The sequence below is a fragment of the Hippopotamus amphibius genome, chromosome 15 (genome assembly GCF_030028045.1).
Source record: "Hippopotamus amphibius kiboko isolate mHipAmp2 chromosome 15, mHipAmp2.hap2, whole genome shotgun sequence".
Taxonomy (NCBI): Eukaryota; Metazoa; Chordata; class Mammalia; order Artiodactyla; family Hippopotamidae; genus Hippopotamus; species Hippopotamus amphibius.
In genome coordinates this window covers 43,173,878-43,185,747 of record NC_080200.1, presented here as the reverse complement: position 1 = coordinate 43,185,747, position 11,870 = coordinate 43,173,878, and positions in this window count along the sequence as shown.

Here is an 11,870-nt window from a genome sequence, read left to right as displayed (position 1 = left end):
TGAGTTTTTCCAGACAAGAACTCAATAGGAGCTGGGTCATCCCAGGGACACAGCTTTAAGCTGCTGGAATCCATGCTAGAATTTAGTCAAGTCTCTTACTGCAAGGGTTTGGACAGAGTCATTCATGCCAAGTTTTTGCAGTTCTCAATATCGTGGAGCAGAGACAAGCCATGCCTTTGTGTGCTGTTTGAATCCCTGACCCGCAGAATCTGTGAGCGGTGGTTTTTCTTATACCACTGAATTTGGGGGTAGTTTGAGGTTTAGCAATAAATAGTACCTGGGACCTTGCAGTTTATCTCATCTGGTAGCAGTGGCCCCACAGCCTTCTGCGTCTCATCAGTGTAAACAAACCAGTCCAGCTGGTTAAAGTGCCTTGGATGGGTTGCTCATTCCATCCTCAGCCATGGTCTGAAGAACATTCAGCAATTGGCTGCCATGGGTTGAAACAGGAAGAGTACTACTGTTTTGATGGGCATCCTGCCCACAATTAGCTCTAGGATAGTGTAGGGTGGTGGGGGTGATGGGGGCAGAGGAAAAGACAAGTCAGCACCCATCAAAGCATTATTGACTGTGCCAGGAAAAATTGGGTTAGCAAGTAAAAAGTCCCTGGTGGGGAAATTGTAGTGAGGAACTGTGGGGCGAGGGGAGGGGGGACAGAGGGTAATGCCTAGTGGGATTTTCACAGCAGCCAGATTGTGAGAAGTCATCACATTACAGAATATCAGAGCACATCTGACTTGAGAGGGCACTGAATCCAGCCTTAAGCATTTCCACCAAAGAATCCCTAAGGCAGGAGAGAGACCCAGAGATCTGACTGAGGTGGCCTCCCTGATTGAAGAAATGTCCTTGAAATTTCCTATTTTATGTTAAAAATTATACTCCATACTCCACAACATATATTTTACTTTAAAACAGATATTTTACTTTAAAAATGTTTCCCTTCTCCAAACCTTGCATTAAATTGATGATTTGGAGTCTGCATCATTTTTTCCCTGTGCTTTTAACATCCCTTGGACACTTGGACTTAGTTCAACACCCTTGTTTCATAAGTAGAGTCATCCACAAATCCATTGGTTCAACTTTACCAGGCGTCCTTTCCATGTCAGACATGGCGTTAAGAACTGAATAAGAAATGGCCATCAGCAAGCTGATTATACATTGGGAGAGGCAGAAATGGAAATGGATGATTTCCCAAAGCATGCCCAAAGTCCACAACTTGGTGGTGGCAAAACTGAGACTAGCAACCAGTTCTTCTGCCCCCAGTTTAGTCAGCTTGCTTCTCACCATACTGCCTCTCCTTAAAACACTGGGAAGACCTCAGAAAGAGGATAGGCATCAGATATTAGTAAAGTAGGGACACTGGGCTCATAGTTTCAGCCCCTGGATCCTGGGTGAGAAGGTATTTCACAGGGCACATCACGTTCCCCAATACTGTGGAGTTACAGAGAGTTGCTTGAATGTTTCAGGTGTCTATAATCAATTGATTACTAACTATGATGTTAGTTTAGCTCTGTGTGTTGGGTTTTGAAAGGATTACCAAGTTCAGCTTCCAGAATAATCTTCCATCTCTCAATTGCTAAAAGACAATGTGTTCCCCCAACTTCCTTACCTTGGCATCAACACATTTTTATTGAGTACTTACTATGCACTAGGCTGCAGTCTATGGGTCCAGGAATAGAAATACCAAGCAATAGTTTCCCTCCTCAAAGGCCTGAGTCTAGAGGAGCAGAATGTAGGCAATAATATTGTTATAAAGGTCCTTGCTAGCCTGGGTTTAAGAATACAGTGTTATTGATGGTGGAGTTAGCTTTTCCTTGGTTCTGTTCCTATCTGCTCTGAGGGAATTCCAGTCCCTGTAAGTTCCTCCCTGTTACTTATGGAAGCAACAAGAGAATGTCTCCTGTAGACTAGTTCTCTCTCTTTAAAAAAAAAAATTATTGAAGTATAGTTGATTTTCAATGTTGTATTAATTTCTTCTGTACAGAAAAGTGACTCAGTTATATACCTGTATCTATATCTATATCTGTTCTTTTTCATATTCTTTTCCATGATCGTTTGTCACAGGATATCGAATATAGTTCCCTGTGCTATATAATAGGACCTTATTGTTTATTCATCCTATTTATAATAGTTTGCCTCTGCTAATCCCAAACTCCCAATCCTTCCCTCCCCCCCATCCCTTGGCAGCCACAAGTCTGTTCTTTATATCTGTGAGTCTGTTTTTGTTTTGCAGATATGTTGATTTGTGTCATATTTTAGATTCAACATATAAGTGATATCATATGGTATTTGTCTTTCTAACTTCACTTAGTATGATAATCTCTAGGTCCATTGATGTTGCTGCAAATGTCATTGTATCATTCTTTTTGATGGCTGAGTAATATTCCATTGTGTGTGTGTGTGTGTGTGTGTGTGTGTGTGTGTGTGTGTATACACCACATTTTTTTATCCATTCATCTGTCAGTGTACATTTAGGTTGCTTCCATGTCTTGACTATTGTAAATAGTGCTACAGTGAACATTGGTGTGCATGTATCTTTTCAAATTACAATTTTGTCTGAGTGTATGCCCAGGAGTGGAATTGCTGGATCATATGGCAATTCTATTTTCAATTTTTTGAGGAATCTCCATACTGTTCTCCATAGTGGCTGCACCAATTTACATTCCTACCAACAGTGTAAGAGGGTTCCCTTTTCTCCACACCCTCTCCAGCATTTCTTATTTGTAGACTTTTTAATGATGGCCATTCTGATTGGTGTGAGGTGGTATGTCAATTGTAGTTTTGACTTTCATTTCTCTAATAATTAGTGATATTGAGTATATTTTCATGTGCCTATTGGCCATTTGTATGTCTTTGGAGAAATGTCTATTTAGGTCTTCTGCCCATTTTTTGATTTTTTTTTTTATTGTTGAGTTGTATGAGCTGTTTGTATTTTTGGAAATTAAGCTTTTGTTGGTTGCATCATTTGCAAATATTTCCCCCTGGTCTGTAGGTGGCTTTTTTTTTTAAGAACATTTATTGAGGTACAGTTAACATACAATAAACAGCATATGTTTAGAGTGTACAATTTGGTATTCCAATCTCCCAATTCATTCCACCTCAACCCTCCCTGCTTTCCCCACTTGGTGTCCATATGTTTGTTCTCTACATCTGTGTCTCTATTTTTGCTGCAAACCGGGTGATTTGTACATTTTTTCTGTATTCTGCATATATGTGTTAATATACAATATTTATTTTTCTCTTTCTGACTCACTTTACTCTGTGTGACAGTCTCTAGGTCCATCCATGTCTCTAGAAATGTCCCAGTTTCCTTGCTTTTTACAGCTGAGTAATATTCCATTGTATATATGTACCACATCTTTTTTATCCATTCACCTGTTGATGGACATTTAGGTTGCTTCCATGTCCTGGCTATTGTAAATAGTGCTGCAATGAACGTTGGAGTGTATGTGTCTTTTTGAATTATGGTGTTCTCTGGGTATATGCCCAGCAGTGGGATTGCTGGGTCATATGGTAACTCTAATTTTAGTTTTGCAAGGAAACTCCATATTGTTCTCCATAGTGGCTGCATCAATTGACATTCCCACCAACAGTGCAAGAGCATTCCCTTTTCTCCACCCCCTCTGTAGCATTTACTGTTTATAGATTTTCTGATGATGCCTGTTCTAACCAATGTGAGGTGATACCTCATTGTAGTTTTGATTTGAATTTCTCTAATAATTAGTGATGTTGCACAGCTTTTTATGTGCCTCTTGGCCATCCCTATGTCTTCTTTGAAGAAATGACTATTTAGGTCTTCTTCCCATTTTTATTTTATTTTATTTTTTTCATTGTTGAGTTGTATAAGCTGTTTGTATTTTTGGAAACTAAGCTTTTGTTGGTTGCATCATTTGCAAATATTTTCTCCCAGTCTGTAGGTGCCTTTTTGTTTTGTTCATGGTTTCCTTTGCTGTACAAAAGCATATAAGTTTGATTAGGTCCCATTTATTTATTTTTGCTTTTATTTCTATTGCCTTAGGAGATTAGCCTAAGAAAACATTGGTACAATTTATGTCAGAGAATGTTTTTGCTTATGTTCTCTTCTAGGATTTTTATGGTGTCTTGTCTTACAGTTAGGTCTTTAAGCCATTTTGAATTTATTTTTGTGTATGGTGTGAGGGTGTGTTCTAACTTCATTGATTTACAGGTGGTTGTCCAACTTTCCCAATACCACTTACTGAAGAGACTATCTTTTCCCCATTGCGTATTCTTGCCTCCTTTGCTGAAGATTAATTGTCCATAGGTGTGCGAGTTTATTTCTGGGTTCTCTATTCTGTTCCATTTATCCATATGTCTGTTTTTTTGCCAATACCATGCTGTTCTGATTACCATAGTATTGTTTGAAATCTGGTAGGGTCATCCTCCTGCTTTGTTCTTTTTCCTCAGGATGGCTTTGGCAATTCTGGGTCTTTTATACATTTTAGTATTTTTTGCTCTATTTCTGTGAAAAAATGTCATGGGTAATTTAATAGGGATCATATTAAATCTGTAGATTGCTTTGGGTAGTATGGCCATTTTAACAATATTAATTCTTCCAATCTAAGAACATGGGCTATCTTTCCATTTCTTTGAATCATATTTAATTTTCTTTATTAGTGCTTTATAGTTCTTAGCTTATAATCTCTCACCTCTTTGGTGAGGTTTATTCCTAAGTATTTTATTTTTTTTGATGCAATTTAAAATGGGATTGTTTGTCATTCCCTTTCTATTTCATTGTTAGAGTAAACAATGCAACTGATTTCTGTATGTTAATCTTGTATCCTGCTACCTTGCTGAATTTGTTTATCAGTTCTAGCAGTTTTTGTGTGCAGTCTTTAGGATTTTTTATATATATTATTATGTCATCTGCATATAATGATCTCTTCCCTGACAATTTGAATAGCTTTTATTTCTTTTTCTTGTCTGATTGCTGTTTCTAGGACTTCCAATACTATGTTGAAGGGAAGTAGTGAAAGCAGGCATCCTTGTTTTGTTTCAAATTTTAGCAGGAAGAATTTCAGCTTTTCATTGTTAAGTATTATATTGGCTGTGGGTTTGTCACAAAGAGCTTTTATTATGTTGAGATACGGTCACTCTGTACCCATTTTCATAAGGGTTTTTAAAAAATTAATTGATTAATTTATTGGCTGTGTTGGGTCTTTGTTACTGCATGCAGGCTTTCTCTAGTTGCAGCAGGCAGGGGCTACTCTTCGTTGCATTGCTCAGGCTTCTCTTTGCACTGGCTTCTCTTGTTGTGCAGCATAGGCTCTAGGCACACAGGCTTCAGCAGTTGTGGCACATGGGCTCAATAGTTGTGGCTCATGGGCTCTAGAGCACAGGCTCAGTAGTTGTGGCACATGGACTTAGTTGCTCTGCAGCATGTGTGGTCTTCCCAGACCAGGGTTTGAACCCGTGTCCCCTGCATTGGCAGGCAGATTCTTAACCACTGAGCCATCAGGGAAGCCCAGGATTTTTTGTGTTTTTTTTTTTTATATTGGATGGATGTTGAATTTTATCAAATGCTTTTTCTGCATCTATTGAGATAATCACGTAGTTGTTCTTTTGTTGGTGTGGTATATCACATTGATAGATTTGCATATGATTTGTGTATCCTTGTGACCCTGGGATGAATCCAACTTGGTCATGGTGTATGACCTTTTTCATGTGTGGTTGGATTCAATTTGCTAATATTTTGTTGAGAATTTTTGTGTCTATATTCATCAGAGATATTGGCATGTAATTTTCTTTCTTGGTAGTGTCTTTGTCTGGTTTTGGTATAACAGTGATGATGGCTTCATAGAATGTCTTTGGGAGTGTTTCTTCCTGCTTAATCTTTCGGATGAATTTGAGAAGGATCAGTATAAGTTCTTCTTTGTATTTTGGTGGAATTCCCCAGGGAAGTCATCTGGTCCTGGACTTTTTTTTTCTTTTCCTTTTTCTTTTAAGCTCTTTATTGGAATATAATTACTTTACATTGTTGTGCCAGTTTTTGCTGTACACCAAAGTGAATCAGCTGTATTTATACATAGATCCCCACATCCCTCCCTCCCGTGACTCCCTCCCACCATCCCTATCCCAGCCCTCTAAGTCATCACCCATCATTGAGTTGATCTCCCTATGTTATGCAGCAGCTTCCCACTAGCTATCTATTTTACATTTGGTAGTGTATATATATATCAATGCTACTCTCTCACTTCGTCCCAGCTTCCCCTTCACCCCCCCCCCCACCATGTCCTCAAGTCCATTCTTTACAACTGCATCTTTATTCTTGCCCTGTCACTGGGTTCCTGGACTTTTATTTGTAGGGAGTTTTGTGATTTTTGTTTGTTTTTTGTTTTTTAATTACAGATTCTATTTCATTTCTAGTGATTGGTCTGTTCAGGTTATCTATTTCTTCTTTTTTCAGTGTTGGTGGGCTGTATGTTTCTAGAAAGTTGTCCATTTCTTCAAGGTTGTCAAATTTGTTGGCATGTAATTGTTTATAGTATTCTCTTATGGGTTTTTGTATTTCTGCAGTATACGTCGTGATTTCTCCTCTTTGAGTTCTTATTTTGTTTATTTGTGTCTTCTCTCTTTTCTTCTTGGTGAGCCTGGCCAGGAGTTTGTTGATATTTTTTACACTTTCAAAGAACCAGCTCTTGATTATATTGATTTTTTCCATTTTTTTTTTTTTTTATAACAGTGACTTTTTTTTTTGTTTTTATTTTATTATTTATTTTTGGGGGGGTACACCAGGTTCAATCAACTGTTTTTATACACATATCCCCATATTCCCTCCCTTCCTTGATGCCCCCCCCTCGAGTCCCCCCCACCCTCCCTGCCCCAGTCCTCTAAGGCATCTTCCATCCTCGAGTTGGACTCCCTTTGTTATACAACAACTTCCCACTCCATTGTTTTTTAATCTCTACTTTATTTATTTCTTCTCTGATCTCATCTCTTTCTGTCTGCTGACTTTAGGTTTTATTCTTTTTCTAATTCTTTTAGGTGGTGGGTTAAGTTGTTTGAGATTTTTCTTACTTCTTAAAGAAGTCCTTTATCACTATGAACTTCCCGCTAAGAACTGCTTTTGCTGCATCCCATAGATTTTGTATAGTTGTGTTTTCATTGTCATTTGCCTCAAGGTATTTTTAAATTTCTTCCTTGATTTCATTGTTGACCCCCTGGTTTTTTTTGATAGCATGTTGTTTAGTGTCATGCTAATTGTTTTTTTTCTCACTTTTTTCTGCAGTTTCTAGTTTCATGCTGTTGTGGTCAGAAAAGATGCTTGAAATAATTTCTATACTCTTAAATTTGTTGAAACTTATTTTGTGCCCTAGTATGTGGTCAATCCTAGAGCAGGTTCCATGTGCACCTGAAAAGAATGTGTATTCTGCTTTTTTGAATGTAATGTTCTGAAAATATCATTTAGGATCTCCTTTGCACTATTGTTTTTCTGTCTTGAAGCTCTGTCCATTGATGTGAGTGGGGCATTAAATTCTCCTAATATTATTGTATATCGGTCAATTTCTTCCTTTGTCTGTTAGTATTTGTTTTATGTTTTTGGGTGCTCCTATATTGGGTGCATATTTGTTAACGAGTGTAATATCCTGTCCTTGTACTGTTCCTTTTATTATTACATAGAGTTCTTCTTTATCTTCATTTATAGTCTCTGTTTTAAAGTGTATTTTGTCTGATGTGAGTATTGCAGCCTCTGCTTTCTTGTAATTTCCATTTCCATGAAATATCTTTTTCCATTCCCTAATTTTTAATCTATGTGTGTCCTTTGCCCTAAAGGGGGTCTCTTGTAGGCAGCATATTGTAGACTCTTGTTTTTATCCAATCTTCCACTCCATGTCTTTTTTTTTTTTTTTAAATTATTGGCTGCATTGGGTCTTCGTTGCTTCATGCAGGCTTTCTCTAGTTGTGGCAAGCAGGGGCTACTCTTTGTTGCAGTGCATGGTCTTCTCATTGCAGTGGCTTCTCTTGTTGTAGAGCACAGGCTCTAGGTGCTCAGGCTTCAGTAATTGTGGTGCACAGGTTTCATTGTTCTGCAGCATGTGGAATCTTCCCAGAGATTGAACCCGTGTCCTCTGCATTGGCAGGTGGATTTTTAACCACTGTGCCACCAGGGAAGTCCCACTTATCTTTTGGTAGGAGCGTTTAGTCCATAGACATTTAAGGTAATTATAGATAGGATATGTACTTATTGACATTTTAAACCCTGTTTTCCTGTTGATTTTACATTTCTTCTTTGTTCCTTTCTTTTTCTTTCCATTTTTCCTTTTGTGGTTTGAAGATTTTCTTTTTTATTATGCTTATGTTCTTTTCTCTTTGGTTTTTGCAAATCTATTGTATGTTTTTGATTTTTGGTTGCCTTGTTTTTCACATGTTAACGCTTTCCTTTATATACTTACTTTAAACTGGTAGTCATATAGGCTCAAACACATTCCAGAAAAAAAAAAACAACCCTACATTTTCTTACCCTCCTCCCCCTACAGTTTATGATTTTCACCTCCTCTTTGGTATCTTCATTTTCATGCTTTTTGCTGTTCATTGTGGGTATTGTCACTTTCACAGAAAATTTTAAGTTCTTTTTCTTAATCTGTGTACTGGCTTATTTAAGTGATTTACTTTCCAATCATGATTTTCTATTTCCTATAGATTCTTACCTATTTTCTATTTAGAGAAAACTTTCAATATTTCCTTTAGGACAGGTTTCGTATTACTGTGTTCTTTTAGTTTTTGCTTATCTGAGAAATTCTTTCTCTCTCCTTCTATTCTAAATGATAATCTTGCTGGGTAGAATATCATAGGTTGCAGATTTTTCCCTTTCAGGACTTGGAATATGTCTTGTCACTCCCTTCTGGCCTGCAACATTTTTGTAGAGAAATCAGCTGTTAGCCTTGTGCAGGTTTCCTTGTAATGAGTTCTTTGTTTTTCTCTTGCTGCCTTTAGAATCCTCTCTTTATTTTTAACTTTTGCCATCTTTATTATAATATGTCTTAGTGTAGGTCTGTTTGGGTTCATGTTGTTTGAGACCCTCTGTGTTTCCTATATCTGGATACCTGGTTTTTTTTTTTTTTTTTTTTTTTTTTTCTTTAGGGTTTGGGAAGTTTTCAGCCATAATTTCTTCAAATACATTTTCAATCCCCTTTCTGTTTCTTCTCCTTCTGGGATTCCTATTACACATAGATTGGAATACTTTATTGTTGGCATTGCCCTCAGCCCCATTGCAACTGTGGGTATGCTGGCAATTGGCCCTGGTGCTTCTCAGGCTTTGTTTTCACTAGGCTACCAGAGCAGATCCACTGAAGTCAGGCCATAGGACTGCAGTAGTTGCATACCTGGACCCACTGTGGGAGCTATGAAGGCAGTTCAGACCCTGGCCTGGTCCAGTCCCCATACCCACAAAGCCCACAGTTGCTAAGACCAAACCTGTCCCAGCCACAGGAGCACCCATTGTCCATTTGGATGTTCTGCAGGCACCAAATTTACAAAGCAGGCTGTGGAGGGGTAAATCCACAGTTTGTGCAGCCATGGAGAAGAATTTCAGCTCTGCTTTCTAAGTCACATGGCCCCAGGGGGCTCAGCTGTGATTTCAGCCCCACCTCTGTGTGTGGGCAACCCACCAGTGTCTGGTTCCAGGCTGCCAAGGAGGTGGTTGGAGCATGAGCGCCTTCCCTGGGCCAGAGCCTCTCCTGGAGCCCATGGAGGCAGGGGCTGGTGGGTGGCATAAGAGACTGCAATGGTGGTCCTGCCCCTCCCTTTGCATGTCACGTAACAATGGTGCTTTGCTTCTATGGTGGCCCTGGGTTCTGAGAACACTCCTAGTTGTGGTGCCCCACACTCCAGCCCCTTCAGGCTGTCTCTGTGCAGCCAACACCTTGGACTAGTTCTCTTAATGTGCCTCCTGCCTCACTGTCTTCCTGTCCTAACACAGCTGTCTGTGGGGATGTTTCCCAGTTGTTCTAGTAGCCAAAGAGGAAGCTGTGAAGTGATGGTGAGGCACCTCCATAACTGGCAGTTGAGGAGGAGAATCCCCAGCTGCCTGTTCAGGAATCCCTTGGTAATACCTTGTCCCATCACTGCAGAGTCTGCAGGCACCATCAGTGAGGACTCCTAGTCCTCACCACATCCCATGAAATAAGTTGGGGGTAAGTCAGGCTGTACCACTAAAATGAAGGAGCCAGGGGGCTGCCCAGTGAGGGAGTGGGCAGTGCTTGGTAGGGGAGTGAGCACAGAAGGCAGGGCTATTCTCTCATTAACCTCTGTGTATTGCTTTTACACTACTTCTTCCAAGTCTTTTCATTATGATCTTAAAATCACATCATCATTTAGAATTTACAGGAAAGGGATCATTTTTTGATAATGCTCCCCACTCCCCACATCTTCCGTTCATGCTAATCTTACCTCTTTCACATAGAACATTCCACTTAAAGGGTGGAGAGTGTTGTTATATCCCTTCAGGATCTTTGATACCCCTGTCAGCCTTCTTCCAGTGCTGGAGGGAGGGCTACTATTAGTGAATATTTAATGGTTATGATACTTCTATCAACTGAATTTAATGGGTTGAGTAGTTCATTTCTCTCTCCTCTCTCCCCCATCTCTCCCCTACATCCCTCTTGAGCCTGAACCTGGTGGTGTAGAGAAGGGTAGGAAAGCCCTTTTCCACCTGCCTCCAAAATGTGCTCCCTAAGTCAGCTTCACCATTAGTAAAGCTATTCTTTTGATCTGGCTGATTATGTCTATTCTGTTTGGTTAGAAACCTCAGTTGGAGGAGAATGATTATTTCAAACCCTCAATATGTCACTTTTCCATTTTACCCACTTTTGGTTTATTTTCTCTGACTCCAGGCTTGAACACCTGAGCCCCCAGCAGCAGATTCAAGATTATTTTGGAGCTATGCTCCCTAACCTCTCTCCCCTCTGACACTGTGATTTTATCAAGCTTGTGAGCTTTGAACCCTGATATACATTTTTTCTTCTTTGGAAGTTTTCTGACCCAGCTCATCAGTTCTCTTGTGAGGTCTGAGTGTTAATGTGAGCTCAGTTTTACTCAATCCAGAAACCCTGCTACTCACTCCAGGGTGATCATTGTTCTAGTGCAGTTCAGAACTATTGACACTTTTGAGACACATAATTCTTTGTTGCAGGGAGGGGCTCTCCTATAGGAAGTTTAGCAGCATCCTTGGCTTCTACTCACTAGATGCCAGTAGCACCTCACCCCCAAAGTTGTGAAAACCAAAAACGCCTCAGACATTGTCAAATGTATCCTGGGGACAAGACCATCCATAATTAAGAACCACTCTTCTAAAGGAAAATGCATATAGTGAAGAAGGAGCAGAGAAGAGCCTTAGTCTTTCTGGCAGGGTTAGTGTAGGCTTCTCAGCGAACAGCATTTGAGCTGAGCCTTGTAGGATACAGGTTACCTAGTGGTCATAGAAGAGTTTTCAAGGTACAAACAGGGAGGTGTTCATGGTCCTCTATGATTTCTTGATTGAATCCAGATTCCTAACACCCCTCTGCATGCCTGCAAACATTCTAGGGATCACCTGTGGATGCCTCGCTCTCCCCTGCCTCAATGCTTTTACGCATTCCATGTGAGCGGATTCCATGTCCGTATGTCCACATTCTACAATTGCTGGTTACACTTACCTTGCTGTGCATTGCATTTGAAAAAGGATTGGATTTCCAAAGCAAATTCCTCTGTCATTATTATTACTTTCTCTTAAGCATTATGTCTACACTTTGGATAGACTGAGGGACTCGGATAAGCTGTGAGTTGCAATTCTGAATACACTGGCTCTGGGATGGTGGAGGATTTCAGGCATCCCTACAGAGTATCATATGGTGGGTTGTGTCAGTTGTTGCACA